The sequence below is a fragment of the Polyodon spathula genome, chromosome 1 (genome assembly GCF_017654505.1).
Source record: "Polyodon spathula isolate WHYD16114869_AA chromosome 1, ASM1765450v1, whole genome shotgun sequence".
Lineage (NCBI taxonomy): Eukaryota > Metazoa > Chordata > Actinopteri > Acipenseriformes > Polyodontidae > Polyodon > Polyodon spathula.
The window spans coordinates 81,127,963-81,143,178 of record NC_054534.1 but is presented as its reverse complement, the minus strand read 5'-3'; the positions used below and the strand labels follow the sequence as shown (position 1 = coordinate 81,143,178).

At 40.0% G+C, this 15,216-nt stretch overlaps 1 protein-coding gene across 5 annotated transcripts in view; it reads left to right on the top strand.

The window, feature by feature from the left end:
• LOC121323057 (tripartite motif-containing protein 2) overlaps positions 1-15,216 on the top strand; it is a 66,173-nt gene that overhangs the window by 29,138 nt on the left and 21,819 nt on the right. Inside the window, exon 1 of one of the 5 annotated variants that reach the window (XM_041263805.1) lies at positions 4,714-4,866. The exons of 3 other annotated variants lie outside the window; for them this stretch is intronic. The gene's annotated coding sequence lies outside the window, so the exon portion shown is untranslated. Of the gene's footprint in view, positions 1-4,713; positions 4,867-11,936; positions 12,180-15,216 lie in introns of those variants that run through there. One more of the 5 variants, XM_041263790.1, reaches the window with a different exon arrangement.

Genomic DNA, 15,216 nt, shown 5'->3' with positions numbered 1-15,216 from the left:
ATATGCTACTGTGAGGACATCCCTCTTCAGCAGGAGGTGGGAGGGACTTCCCCCTCACAGCAGGGCCCTGATAGGGCAGCTTTTTTATATGTGCTCAGTGATTGACTGGTCAGAGAGGCTCTTTCCATTCGGTAATGGTTGTCATTCTTTTCAGGGAACCAGGGTTATGGTAATAACCTAACATTATAAACAGTTGTACTGCCATGTGGGTCAATTTGACTTGTGCATTACAATACATGTCTCTTTTTTAATGTAATGCAAGGTATTCTGTTTTTTTAAATGCAGCAAACAAGACACGCCTTTCTTTGTTTGTAGACTGACTACAAGACAGAGATTGCTATGATTGTGGATTTGTGCAATTGCACCAAGATGCCAACTAAGTGAAAGCCTATGCTTTATTTCTCAGTGTACCTGGGAGACATCAGTCCTTCGGGGGGGGGGGGGGGGGGGGGGGGGGGGGGGGGGGGGGGGGGGGGGGGGGGGGGTGCTTTCCAAGAGACTGAATTATATAGAGTCATACTGAAGGACACCCTTCTTTATGTCACGTACAGTTTCATTACTGCCACAAGAAAATAGAAAGCAAAACTAATTAGAGATGGCAAGAAATAGGCCAAAATTGGTAGCTAATCCTCACAGGAAGTGACTTTCAGTTTGATGTTGACGTGGGATGAGTCAGGAGGTATTTTACTGTGTCCAGCAGACTTTGACAATGAAGTGCTGATTTCTTGAGACTGATGAAGCTTGCTGTTTCATCACTTTTCTTGACTCCCGGTCCTTTTGAATGCTGGTACTGCTCAGAAGTATTGATTACACAACAAACTAGTCCAGAAGCTGAGTAACAGGAGAGGGTGGGCTGGGGTACAGATTGTTCATTTACAATAGTCCATGGATGGAAATAATAGTCGAGTCAATTCAATTTTGCTATAAACTTAATCAGGATCTAATTCTTGATATACTTTCAGAAGTCTCAGAGGATAATATTGCTTCCATAGACTTATGTACAGAAGCATCCAGACTTTTTTCTCAGCTTCTTTGTTCTTGGAAAGTTCATAGTCCTATTCTTGGTATTTTAAAGCCAGCCAATGCTGTTTTTCAGTCACAATCTGACAATTGATGCTGGTGAGGTGATAAATCAGTAGATGCATTAAAAAATCTCAGTCAAGACTTCTGGAATGAGCACTGTAGTGTATTTTAATTATTTATTTCAATTCAATTATTTACATAAAAAGAAAATTAATGAATTAATAAATAAATAAATAAATACAAAAGGGGGAGCTGGGTCTCAGACTATTGCAAGAAAATTCAACCAAGAATAATAAAAGGAATTAAGGAGAGGGAACTGTAAGTTGTAAGGTGTCAAAATATGAGAGAAAGGGCTGCCATGCAGTATAGAATTTTGTGCTAGATCCATTGTTAATCTAAGTTTTCAAGTTTGAGAAATTGCATGATGTCTCTAACCCAATCAACATGAGAGGGTGGGGCAGCTTGCTTCCAATTCATCAAAATAAGATGGCGAGCCAGAGGAGATGCAAAGGCCAGTGTGCTGGATTGGTATTTGGACAAAAGTAGACCATCCGGTGCAACTCCAGATATCGCTATAAATGGTATAGGGTCAGTGAGCAAATTAAAAATTTGGGAGAAGTTCTCAAAAACAAAATTCCAAAATGTGGTTAGCCTAGGACAGGTGCAAGACATATGGATCAATGAGGCTTGAGCCTGCTTACATCTATCACATGTAGGATCAATATTAGGATAGATGTTTGCCAATTTAGTTTTGGACATATGGATGCATGAGAACTGTAGTGTAGCTTTAGGTGTGCATACTACTAAGAGACGAGAACCATGAGAAAGCAGCTAGCTGATTCTGTTGTGTTTTCAACACTAGGAAATTCAGACTCTGCAAGTACTGCTAAATCTGACTGCAGTCTGACATTAAAGAGACCTTGTAGCAGGGGGAGACATGTGCTGACTCTTCTGGTGCATTCATAGTGCTGTAGGAAGAGGGCAGCAGCCTTACAATGTCCGCCTGTCGGTCATGGCAGTGAGACGGAGAGGTGGGAGAGAGGGTGTGTGGCTTTCCCTCTCTCTGAGTGACTGAGAGGCGGGCCTTAGGGGATTGCTGGCCCTATAAAGACTGCGCTCTGTGTTCCCTCGAGCTGCCCCTTCTAAGAGGAAACGGGCCAGCTGGTGGAAGCTGGGCTACCGGACCGAGCACGTCCAGGGAAACAAAAACAAACGAAATGCATAAAAAAAAAAAAAAAAAAAAAACCATTGGAAAAAGAAAGACTGTAGAAATCGGGGAATCCTTCAGTAGACCCCAAAACGTGTATAGGTGGAGGGAACACCATAGCGTAGGATGGAGACCCGGGCCGTGCAGATAGCGATGGTTGGGGTGACGCTGCCGAGTGCAGCACCTTTATTTTGTAGTTTTATTACTATATTTTATTTTCCCTTTTTCTTTCGTGTTTTGTTTTCATTATTATTTCTAGCACTTGCATGTGTACTGGACCCTATATCAGAATTGGTAAATCCGTGGTCCTGTTTACTGTTGGCAGTATTCAGGGCACGGACAACAGTGCCCTCTGTGGGTTGGAAGCTAAAGTTCTGCCTTTGTGTCAGTGAATTGCCCACAACCCTTCCACAGACCTGTGTTAAACATTCTAGATAGAGCAGTGGCAGAGATGGAACAAAGATTTTCTCAGAAGAATCTGGATTTAATGAAGTCCTTGTCTTGCCTTGTACCCCAATCTAGTACATGCTGGAGCCTCTTCAAATTAAAGCTGTTGACAAAAATGACATGGCCAATGAAATTGTTGTAGCTAAATCTGTGTTCCTTAAAAATCTCAACAAAGGTGCAGGCTGTGCTGCTGTCTGTAAACTTCTGGATGGATATGCAGATGCATTTCCTTTGCTGCATAAGGAATTGCCTATAAGCCTATATTACTACTGCAACGAAAAATTACTAAGCTTAAAAGTATGTGTCTAAATGGTGGCCCCTGTAACGGGTCTACTGGCCCCCCCTATCCTAAAGGAGGGGCCTGATAGTATAGCAGTGATCTGTACTAATATGATTTAAAAGCAAATTAGCAGCCAATTTGTCTTGATGAAAATTATTGAGAAAAAATACGACGGGTTCTCTTAATAGTGTTTGCAAACTTTTTACTTCTAGTAAGATTGAATTAGAGCAAGTAGCAGTTTATAAGTATTTAGGTATTTGGCTGGACAGTGCTTTGTCTTTTAAAACCCATAGTGATAAAGTTCTATCAAAAGTAAAATCTAGAATTGGTTTCCTCTTTCTCAATAAATCATGTTTTACATGTTCTGCTAGGTATACTCTAGTCCAGATATCTGTTCTTCCAGTACTGGATTATGGTGATGTTGTCTACAAAATGGCCTTGAAAGCTGCTTTGGGGAAGCTTGATGCTTTATACCATTCTGCAATAAGATCTTTAACCGGTGCTTCTTATCTTACTTATAACTGCAATCTTTATATTATGGTTGAATGGCCTTCATTGCACACTAGGCGATTGGATCATTAGCTTAGTTTAGTTTATAGAACCCTGATTGGGAAAACCCCACTATATTTCTGCTTCGGTTTACAATTTAGGACCAGATTCATTTATTAGATTGGTTCTTCCCAGAGTGTCCACTGTTTTTTTGGGCGTAATTCATTTCAGATTGCAGCTGCTATTGACTGGAATGAATTTCAAATCAAATTAAAACTACAGAGTTTTGCTTTTTGGAGGTTGTTTTTAATCAGAATCTGAATTCACTATTGTCTGATGCTTGTGGGTACTTGTTAATGTGTTATTTATTTATTTTTATGTGTTGTATTTGTGCTTTGTGCTGCTGTAATGTTTGCCTCTGATCAGATTGTCGTCGTAAATGCAAATTTGTTCTCAATCTTCTTATCTGGTAAAATAAAGGTTAAATGAAAATAAAATCTCTCATCAGCAGCTGGTTTCACTTTAATCATCCTAATCATACTGTATGTTTTGCATTACTAAGCTCCTTGATAACCATGGTCTCTAGATAATTAAGATCTGCCTGTCAAAAGACTGCAAACATGCCAGCTCGTGAATCTCACGTTTATAAACCAGCTATTGCCTTCAGGGCTTCATTTGGTTTTAATGCAGTACGGTACCCGATTACAATAAATCATCCACCAGCAGCAGGTCCTGCTACCTGAAGGCTAACTCTGTGAGTGTGTTGTAAATAAATATGTGCTACTATTTGGGTACAATGGACTGGAATCTCCACTTTTCCTTGTTATGTTGAAAATGGCTATTTATTTGTGACAGTTTTTAGGACATGCAGGTAATATGGGGCACATGCAATTCAAAAACGTCAGTTTGCCACGTTACAGGTGAGAATACAGATGGGTGTAGTAGCGCCGTCTAAACTTTTATTTCTATATTTTTGCATGGCCTGTGCATTCAGGTTAGTGATGCCAGTTGAAGATCTTATGGAATATGATGGTGTGTAAGTGGAGTGCAGGACTGCAGCGATTGGCTTTTCTTTCACAGTGGAGTCAGAGGACTGCCAATCGGTTGCCTGTGCTGTGTGTTTTAGTCATAAGGCAGCCTTATCTGAAGGGCAGCCTGTTATTTAAAATTGGCAGCAGTCTGTGGTGGGCGTGCACAGTGAGCAATCAAGGAACAGAGACTGGCAGGACAGATCATATTGCTTTACGATTTTCCAAAGTTGACTGCCCTAGAAAAACAGCGGACTTAATTTCTCTGGAAAATACCATAGAACGGAAACTAGCTAACATACTGTCGGGGTTTGGCATAAAATGAAGCCTGGTTTGAGGACAGGAGTTGAAAAGGAAAGTTCTTTCTTACATTTTAGAGGAAAGCATAACTGGTAAGTAAGAAAATACTGTTGGTCACACAGTTACAAACTGTGGCAGTGTGTTAGGTTTTTGCTTCTTTTTTTGATGGTGTAATTTTAGTGTTAAATAAAATATGTAAAAGTTAACTTACTAAAATGAATGCAGCAATGTATTCAGGAATACCTTTCAAATTGTGCTGTAGTGTTGAGTGTACACACAGAATAAGACACACAGGATTTAGTTAAATTAGTGCAATTTTAACTTCTTGTTGTTTACCCTCTATAGATATGCCAGATTTTGAGGTATGTTGTAGTTTATGATTAGCAGTAGGTTCTAGGAGACCCTTTGTTTGAATTTAAGGTTGATGCGATGTTCAGCTGTAAAACTTGGTACACACAAGACAAGCTGAAGCTAAACACTGTGGTTGCTCTTGGTTGGACTTTTGTTTGGTTGGCTCGGTAAGAGGAAATAAATACGTTTACACTGGAGACTTGCCTTCTTTCCTTGCAAGATGTCTCTCTTGCCCATTTTGGTTTTGTGTGATTCTGGTTTCCATGGCAGATGAAAGCATCCCTCACTACTACAGGAAGTTCTCTACCTTGAAACTTGGACATTTTGTCTATTGTTTTTGCTGTGTAAAGTCCAATCATTGTTTATTGCCTCTTCATCTTTCAAAGTAACCACCCAGCCATGTGAAAATCATAAAAAGCGACAAAGAGGTCAGTTAAGAAGAAAAAATAATAATAAAGCTGTCAGTATCTTAACCAGCATACTGCCAAATGATTTGAGAGGTTGATTTGTGTCTGATGTCATTTAGCAAACTTGGTGATGATCTTTTTCATGCTGTGTGTGTGTGTGTGTGTGTGTGTGTGTGTGTGTGTGTGTGTGTGTGTGTGTGTGTGTGTGTGTGTGTGTGTGTGTGTGTGTGTGTGTGTGTGTGTGTGTGTGTGTTTTTTACTGGTTTTATTTATTTGTTTTGTTTCCTAAGTAAGTTAATACTGTATTAAAAGCCCTGCATGATTTATCAGGGACGGATCCAGTTAACAAATGGTAAGCGTTAAGCATTAACCATTATCTTTTTGAAGACCTGAAGCTTAATAAATCTCAACCTAAATAGTTTTCTGATTTTCCTACTGCATCAAGCTAAACTATATTTGCACTGCATAGTGTAGCGTGCACGGGGGTAGGGGTCAGGGCTGGTAGGTGACGCAATTGAAAATACATAAGCCCAATATACGGTCCTGAGAGGGAGCTAGCGCTTTTGTACAGCAGTATCGGTGCTGTGCTTCAGAACGGGAGTTCCCGGGTTCGAGTCCCATTTTCGCCTGTGAGAAACCCCAGCCTGCGGGAACTGCGGTTCGCCACAATACTAACCCTGAGCTAGGAGGACTGATCAGTCAAGTTGACAAGACAAAGGAAATTCGAGTGAACTATCAATCACGAGCTGTGGGCAAGGCCAAAGATTGGCCAGAGGCGACCTGACCAGTGTTTAGACACGTTGTGTGACGTTGGACACCACCCATGAGTTCAACAATAGTCAGAATGGGTCTGGGTTAAATTAAAAATACTGGGACAAACACGATTTTGTTCGGTTCAGAACATGGGACAAGAGTTTGGAAAATGGGACAGAGATGGTTCTGAAATGTGGTTCTGAAAGTGTCTGAGATCTGTTCTAAAATCTGCTCTGAAGTGGGAATAGAATCAGATATGACAAGGGCTAAAATAATGTAGCTGTAAAGGGGTCTCTGTTCGGTAAACTCTAACCAGGAAATGATTGCAAGGACCCATGACGAGCCCTGTTGCAGATTGCTTGGAACCAACTCGCACAGAAAGGAACTGAAGAGAAACCAACAGCCATTCCATTTCTGAGACCTGCATTCCATACCATAATTCTAACCAAGATTGTTTACTTTAAATAACTGTTTAAGTGCACTTGCGCTAAGATAATTCAGGTGGCTTGTAATCAGAGGGGTACATAATTAAGAGGACTTGTGTTGTTTCAGCGAAATATTCTGTACACCCAAGACCCACGTGGTTGCGGTGGAATAACCCAGACAGATTCTTTAAACTGTGAGTACGTCTGATCAATGGAACCCGTTGCAGTTGGAAAGCTTCCGACAAGCCAAAGATAATGTTGCAGGACTGTTGGAGATCAGGATCTACCTCCCTTTGAAAATTAACTATTGTTTATTGTGAGCTGACGCAGTACAATGCGTAATTCAAGCAAAGTACAGTCTTCTTTCGTTGGAACTTCAAACTGAGAGAGATGGGAGAAGCTGCAGTGTTCACCACCAAAGAAGATTGACTTCTTTGTTGAAAATTAGTAGGTATTCAACATATCAAATATTAAACATTTTATGACTCGAGGAATTAACTGTAGCTAATGCTATCAAGTTAGTGGATACATTGTTCTAGGAATAGAATATAACTTCCTGTTTTAGAGTGTGCAAGAAATGTGTTTTGTTTGTTGAAATGTGTAACTCAATGCATAGAATTTGATCATTGCCCCATTTCTGAGTTAATTTAAATATAGAATCAATTGAGATTGATAACATATTGTTTAGTTTGGTAGATCACGTCTAAAATAAATTAACACTGTAAAACTAATTTGATAAATGAGTTATTGCAATGTTGGATTCCGTTCCATTTTGTGAGGATAGAAAGGTAGATTAATATATGACATTTAAGTAAGGCTGTTGCCTTCCCAACTAAGTAACTATAGCCTACAGCACATTCAGCCTTGAAAGATTATTCATTGTCAAGAATAAGCCTTTTTTAAATGTTTGATTAACATTCCCCAAAACATGCCTTGATAATTATATATAATAATGATAGCATGGACATGTGATGTCTCATGTCCTTGATCAATATAGCAAAAGGAGCACGAATGCAGAGCCCTGAGTGTGTAGTATAATTTATTCAGTGTGGGTAGCAGACAAAGGATTTCCCCTTCCTAATACACATGTGGCCACTCTCCAATTAGAACTCAATTACCTAACTGGGGAATGGCCACACCTGTGGTTGCTGGCAGGGACAGATTTAACTCCATCCCTGCCAACCTTGCATTCCCCCACCCACATACAATTTACAGCAGCAGGGCTTCTGCCCTGCCACGTACATCCCTGCTTGTGCAATGCACACATGGCCGCAATCATCCATCTTAAAACACCAACTGCCTATACCCCTTGTCCAGCTTTCTACCTCCGGATTCTTGTTTGTGGGCGGGTTGGTCAGAGTTATGGTAGAGGTGGTCCTCTCGCCACCTCCTTTGGCCATGGTGGTCCTGGGCCTGCTAGGGGTGCCCGTTTTAACCCCTCTTGTGACCCCTGAGCTTTTGTAAGGGGGTGCCTGTTTAATCCGTGTGGGGACCACTGGGTTGCTGTGAGGAGGTGCCCCTTTAACCCCCTTTGTACTCCCAAAGCCCGAGTGACTTTTCCCTGCTTGGGGCTTTTTCTATAGGTGGCCCCAATGATGGCATCAGTTCTGGGCCCTCCGGCGGTGCCGGCTGCGCTGGGCCCTCCAGTGGTCGTGAAGCTGGCAGCTGCGTGTGGTCCTCTGGCAGTGGCGTTGCTGTCAGCGGTGTGGGGCACTCCGGCAGTGGTGATGCAAACAGTGTCAATGCAGTTTGTGGCACTGGGCACTCCGGTTGTGGCGGATGTGTTGGGCACTCTGGCAGTTGCGATGCTGGCAGCTGCGATGCTGGGCTGTTCTCTGAGCCCTTTGGACGTGGATGTGCGGCTGGCTTTCACCGTGCCCCCCTCAGCAGCAGGTGTCGTGGCTACTGAGGTTGGTCCAGCAGTTGCCCTGCTGACTCTGGAGCTGTTGGAAGCTCCTCTCCTTCTGGCTCTGGAAACAGCAGTTGCTCCTCCTCCTTTTGCATTGGAAATGGCAGAAGCTCCTCTGCTTATTAGCTTTTATCTTGCACTGTGTATAAGGCAATGTGAGGCGAGAGTGTATTAAATGGAATGTCCAGACAGTAATTTATGTGTACAGAAATAAAATAATTTATTTTTATTTTCTATACACAACAAAAGGATTAAATAACAAACGAAAAACAAAATGGTGTGAGGGAAGGAGTGCAGGGGTGGAATCCAAAACAAACTGTGATGACTCGTCTTTAATTTGTCTTCGTGGTGACCATACATAAACAAAAAAAAGACAAAAGAAATGTTAGTGTTTCAAAAATCCCGCTGCACAAAACCAGACTCTCCCTCCACCCGTTACTCCTCCTACTTTACTTTCGGACCAACCCCGAACACAGTAGTACGTTCCCTTTAGTATGTAATGTCCCGCCTCTGTAGTCAGTGGAACACCAATCCCCAACCGACACGTGTCCTTCTCCTTCACTTGACTCCAGTGGCTGGAAGTTACATACTCGTACTTCCGCCCCTCACCAAGGTGCCGCCCCTCAAAAGATGACTTTTGCCATGGTCACGAGATCTTGGTAAGGGAAGTCCCGAGTTGGTTTGATGCCATCTACTGTCGGGAGGCTGAATCACAGACCGAAAACCCTTTGACTCATCACAGGCAAATATAAGTTAACATTTGACTTTCAGCTGTTCCGCTCTGCATTTCTGTGTGCATTTAATTTGCATTTTTTTTTTTAAATATAGATGTAGTTTAAGAAGTGAAATATAGGCATGTAAATGAAAGGCTGAACAGGGCTGCAGCGCCAGACATCAGACTGAGGGAGTCACCTGAACGCAGGGCCAAGGATATACATGGCTAGCCATATAGGTCAGTCCTGTTCAAACTAGGAAACTAAAACTGAAAACAGGAATCAGAATCCAAAGACAAGGAGGCACAGTTTGGGAGGCATTAATTACTGTAGTTGGCAGGAGTCAAGAGAAACCCAATATAAAAACCCACCTGCATGATTATTTTTTGTGTTGTGTGTCTGTCTATGTACAGTTTATGGGGCACAGCTCTGGTGTCTAGCTCAGCCAAATCCAGAGAACATTACAAGGTTTACAATAAGCCTCAACATTTAACTTAACAACATCTGGACGAAGCTTTTTTATTTGGGTGAAGAGTTTTTTTTTTTTTTAAATGTATTCATTTTATTACATCATTTTTATATTCAGACGAGTTTCAAATATTTTTGAGGCATATTGAATAGCTGTCACATGGATTTCAATGTCAGTTACATTCTATACTGCTATGTAACTATTACCTTTATTTGGTTCAAGAATATTTGAGCGATGCAATGTTAGTTATTTCCAGAACAAGGTTAAAAGTATTCTTTGTTGTTTCCAAAATACAGGGTGCAAGCTGGCACACAGCTGTGGGTAACATTCTGCCAATCAGTATGACCTGCATGGGTCAATACAAACTTAAAATGTACACAGTGATGTAAACACGCTTACAATATGCTGTAATTGACCAATATGTTACTTTTAGAACTTGATTGCTGCTGGTATTTTATTAGTGACATACGCTACAGGTTGTTTAAATGCTTCCTTGACAGATGGCTGATTCAGGACGGGGACAATGAAGGGTGCAGCCTGGACCATGGTTGTATGCATTTCTATGCTTTCCCTGTGGAGACAAGCTGATCAAAGTTTACACAATTTTTATGTCAATTTCATTGTCATTATTTGGTTGAACTTGCCCTTAATACTTGTATGTCTGCTGTATTAACATAAAAATCCCAGACAGCAGAGGGGTTTTGAGACATTTCTTTCAATACAGCTTACATTATCACTTTGCTGTCGAGATGACAAATGGAGAAATTAAAGTTCTTTCTCTGGGTAACACGAGCTGGAGGGGGAAAGGGTGGACGGTGCTCAGTTTTCAAAATGAAAATTATTAGTGTCAGCATATATTTTGTATGTTTCAAACATGTTCTACCATAGCGTCTCTCTTACATTGTCTTGTACACTAGGCAATCAGTACATATTTTACTGAAGCACTACAATTGCTGTAGATACTGCCCCAGTGCTTTGGCATACTATACCCTGCTTCATACACCATTGCAGATTTGGTAGTGGATTTTAATACAACAACTTTTAAGTAATATGCATTATACAAATCAAAAGATCAAATTTTGCATGTGAGTGACATTTAATTTGTGATTTATTTACAGTATTTATACATTGTCAGATGGTTTCTGTTAACATAGAAAAAAACATACAGTGCGTGAATGCTGCTTGACGAACCTTTGAAGGTTTAGAACTACCTTTTGAATAACTGGCTAGCGAACAAACCTTCGAACCTTCAAACACAGCCCTAATTAGGTCAGATTCTTTTTTTTTTTTTCTTGCTGTACACAATCCACTGCAATCCAGTACAAATTCAGCAGCAGGAACTAAATGTGAATATAGAGTATAGCATTTTCTTTATGGTACTCTGAATTGTGCTTTATTATTCAATTGTGAACTTGTCATAAAATATATTAAGACTTGAGATTTAAGATCAAACTTATCAAGTTTAATGATGGCTTCAAGCATCCCTTTGTGTACAAAAGCTAGACTGGGTAACTTGAAGACATTCTCTTCTATTTAAAATTGGAGGCTCTCCCTGTGAATGAACCACTTAGGAAACTGATAATCATTGGTCTAATTATTTTGAGTTTACCAGATCTGCTGTAGGAACAAGCAAGCCAACAAGAAGTATGATCTAAAATTATATCTAATATTATTAATATTTGGGCTTAAGGAAATTAAATACCTGTGTTAATACATGAATAATTATACCTACTATTCATTGAAATGTACAGCTTCTAAGCAAAATACATTTAAAGCTAACACATCATCTGCAATTTCTGGAAGCCTTGACCCCAGGAAATGTGAACATCCCCATATTGCTGTTGGACTGTCGAATTGGATTTCCCCTGCAGCATATGTGCGTATACTGTTCTGTATGGAAGAAGGCCTTCCTCTTGCAGCAACACAGCATGATGCTGGATGTCATGCTCCTGCTTCTAATCTTGTTACATAGCACTCTACTGGCTGAATCAGTGACTCAGGGAGGCTGGCACCAGCTGATTTGTTGATTTTATGACAAAGCAGCAAATCTCATTGGAGCTTGCTGCTGCATCCCTATCCCAGCATCCCTTGCACATGTTGCTGCAGTCTCCCAGCACAGGCTGACAGAGAATATGAGAGAGCTGAAATAAAGATAGATTTTGCTTGAAATTCTGATTTGGGGTGGGGGTTCCCTGCTTGCTAGTTTTATTATTTTATTTCCGTCTTTTTTTTTCTTTCTTAGATTTATACCTAGTACTGTATGTGCTGATATCCTTTGAGGGTTGGTGTAAATCAGTGTAATATTTCTTCCATACCTGGAGAGGAGCATCACTACATGTAACAAGATATGCCTTTGATCGGAGGATGGATTGGCTATGGTAGGGCTCTATGCAGTGCAATGCATGACGCTGCACTTTTCTTCTTTTCCTGCTGGAATTGCCTGAGATTTAGTGTCAGGCTGGAATTCTGAAGAGCTGCTGACAGTGCATACTGAGTTGTTTTCTTGTTTATGTTTTAGCCCCTGAATACCTACATTATTCAAGGTAGCTACATGCTCTATATATTTACTAATTTGTGACTACTGTACTGCTATTGGCCTGAGACTATTTTGTGATCCTTTTCACTGTTGCTTCTTCTCATTGTGTACATTGGTAATGGAATGGATTCTGTATAAAAACAATACATTGGTAATGCTCACGTAGAATGTAAAAACACTTTTGTAACAGGAGTGATGCAATGCCTACTTTCATCAGATGTTAATAAGTGATATCAGCCTGTTCAATTGTCAAGCACGGTTGTAATTTAACCCCCCTGTTTAGTTGTGCTGTCTGACCAATTGTTCCTGTGAGGTATCTAACAAGTAAGGGCTTTCTTTTGTCCTTGGCCTACTGAACATACAAAAGCTGAATTACCATAGATGGTTTTATAAGCATGGAAAGCTTCTCATTTTAAGCCCATTTTAGTTCACCATCCCACTTTTGATAAGGGCCTGAGCTTTATAGTCTCAGACATATTGTCTGACCTTTTAGGACATTTCTCTCTGCTTGATCAGCCTGAGCTGGCCTGCTTTCCCTTTTTTTCCATGAACCTTGCACTCGGTTTGCTATATATAAAAAGAGTTCATTCACTTGTTTGGAGGGCCCCCCCCCCCCCCCCGGCCCCCCAGGCCCCTTTTACTGAAAGTCGTTCAGCAATGACTTGAATTAAAAGGAATAGGGTTTAATTTATAGGTAATTGTAGGCATATTTACAGCCTTTTGAATTCCAGCCAGGACTGGTATTCTGAAGGTAGTGACCTTCAAAGGAAACAGAAAAATAGGCGACCATATAGAGCATTGACGTCATGGCAGGACTTTAGACAAAATCTAGTTTGGTTTTGCAGTTGAATCACATTTTATCTCCATGGATTTTAACCAATTTACTTATCCTGCAGTTTAAGATTATACTGCACAACAAATATTTATAGGACAATACAAAAGTTTCCCAGGGTTTTGTATAAACATCACAGGGTTGCAAATGTAGGTCACCTGTTGCTATAGCTGTCAGACATCTTGTTGTTTTATATGGTAGGGTGCTGTAAATTTCTGGTACCATATCTGAGAGACATGAGTAAAATATGCAGTTCTGGTCTTGTACAGCCCTTATAACAGTTTACCATGATACTATTTTTGCATGGAATTTTTGTACCTTTTTAACATGTTTTCCACATGGTTTGCCATGTTTTCACTATGCTTTCCATTACACTTTGCTGTGTTTTTACTATGGAACATTTTTACAAGGGATAAAAGGAGGATTTTTTTTTCTCGTTATTTCTATTTATTATTTTCAATAATTATCCATGTTAATTTGATTATTTTTAGTATTTCTTTATCTTTAATCACCCTCGTCATGACTCTTTACAGTTCATTCACCCTGTTTCTATTTTAAAGGTACAGTTGAAACTCTAAAATGCTTTCACAATATGCAGGTTGGTAGAATATCCCAGAGACAGCATATATTGTGAAGCTTCATGTCAAAGCGTTGAGAGACGTTGATGTTAAGAGGGCTCTCTCTTTGTAAGTCAGAGAGAGTGCCCTTTATACTGTAGAACTGTTAATAAATAGTTTGGTCATTGTTTTTGTTTGGCCTATATTGCCAATCCACTTTCACCTGCATTTGGAGTCAAAATATGATTTTATGACTTGTGCTAAGCAACATTTATCAGAATTGGATAATTATCTGCGTGTGTGTGTGTGTGTGGTGGTGGGAGGGGGGGATGTAAGGTTGGCAGGGATGCGGTTAAATCTATCGCTGCCAGCAATCACAGGTGTGGCCGTTCGCCAACTAGGTAATTGATGCTAAGTGGGGAGTGGCCACATGTATAAAAGGAGCCAGAAATCCTTCGTTGGTGAGAGGAGTTTGGGGTTGAGTGTTGAGAATATTTGACTTCTTTAGATGACCATAAAACATTATAGTAAATAAATATGGTGCAGAGAATAATAAAGCACACCACACTAAAGAAAAGTGAGACCAGGACAGGGCCACTTTTGCGAATTATCGGTATCATAAACTTTGAGACTGATGGATCAGCCCTGTGGTGTGTCAGAGTGATATTGACTAATCTTCTGTTTAGAAGCCCTTTTTTAGATGAAGGGTCTCCTGGTTTCATGCATTACCTGGGATACCTCACCATGCAGATTTGCAGTAGCGATTAGGTTGAGTTGTGTAGTGATGAATCGCCCAGAGACTCCTTTCTGTATACATTAGGTTTTCTCATTTTAAAAGGCACTCACCAAATACACAAAGCTGACAGCAGCCAAGGGTTAAAGAGCTTTCTTGCATGTTGTTGAAACACTTATTTGTTTAAAGGTTGTTTAATTTCAACGATACATAATTGTTTATAACATTTGGTAACATTCGACTAAGTAATTTCAGTTTGTGGCAAGTTCACTTCAGAAGGAAACGCTGACAATTGTTTTCTTAAGTGTTCAAATTTCAACCAGTAATAGTAATGCACTAAAATGTTTGGTATAACTGTATATAGTTATGAAAACTTTTGGCATATGAAAGAAATTCCCAGTTTTGTCAACAAACAGTTGTAAAAATATTGTATAAATATTTACATAAGTTCAAAATTAATTTATATTAATAATAATAATATAATAATAATAATAATAATAATAATAATAATAATAATAAATAATAATAAATGACAGAGCTAAAAGATTCCAATCAAATGAAGGGTAGCCAGAACACTTAAAGACTGTAAAGGTTAATGTATTAAAATCAAGTATCATGAAAATGGAAACTGGTGGCAGTAAGAACCCCTGTGTATTATACTGTCAGAGTAAAGCAAGCAGTGAAGCTGTCAGGACTGCGTGGGACGGTTTTATCTGGAATGCATGTATTTAATTATTTTCATTTCTTTCTTCTGTGT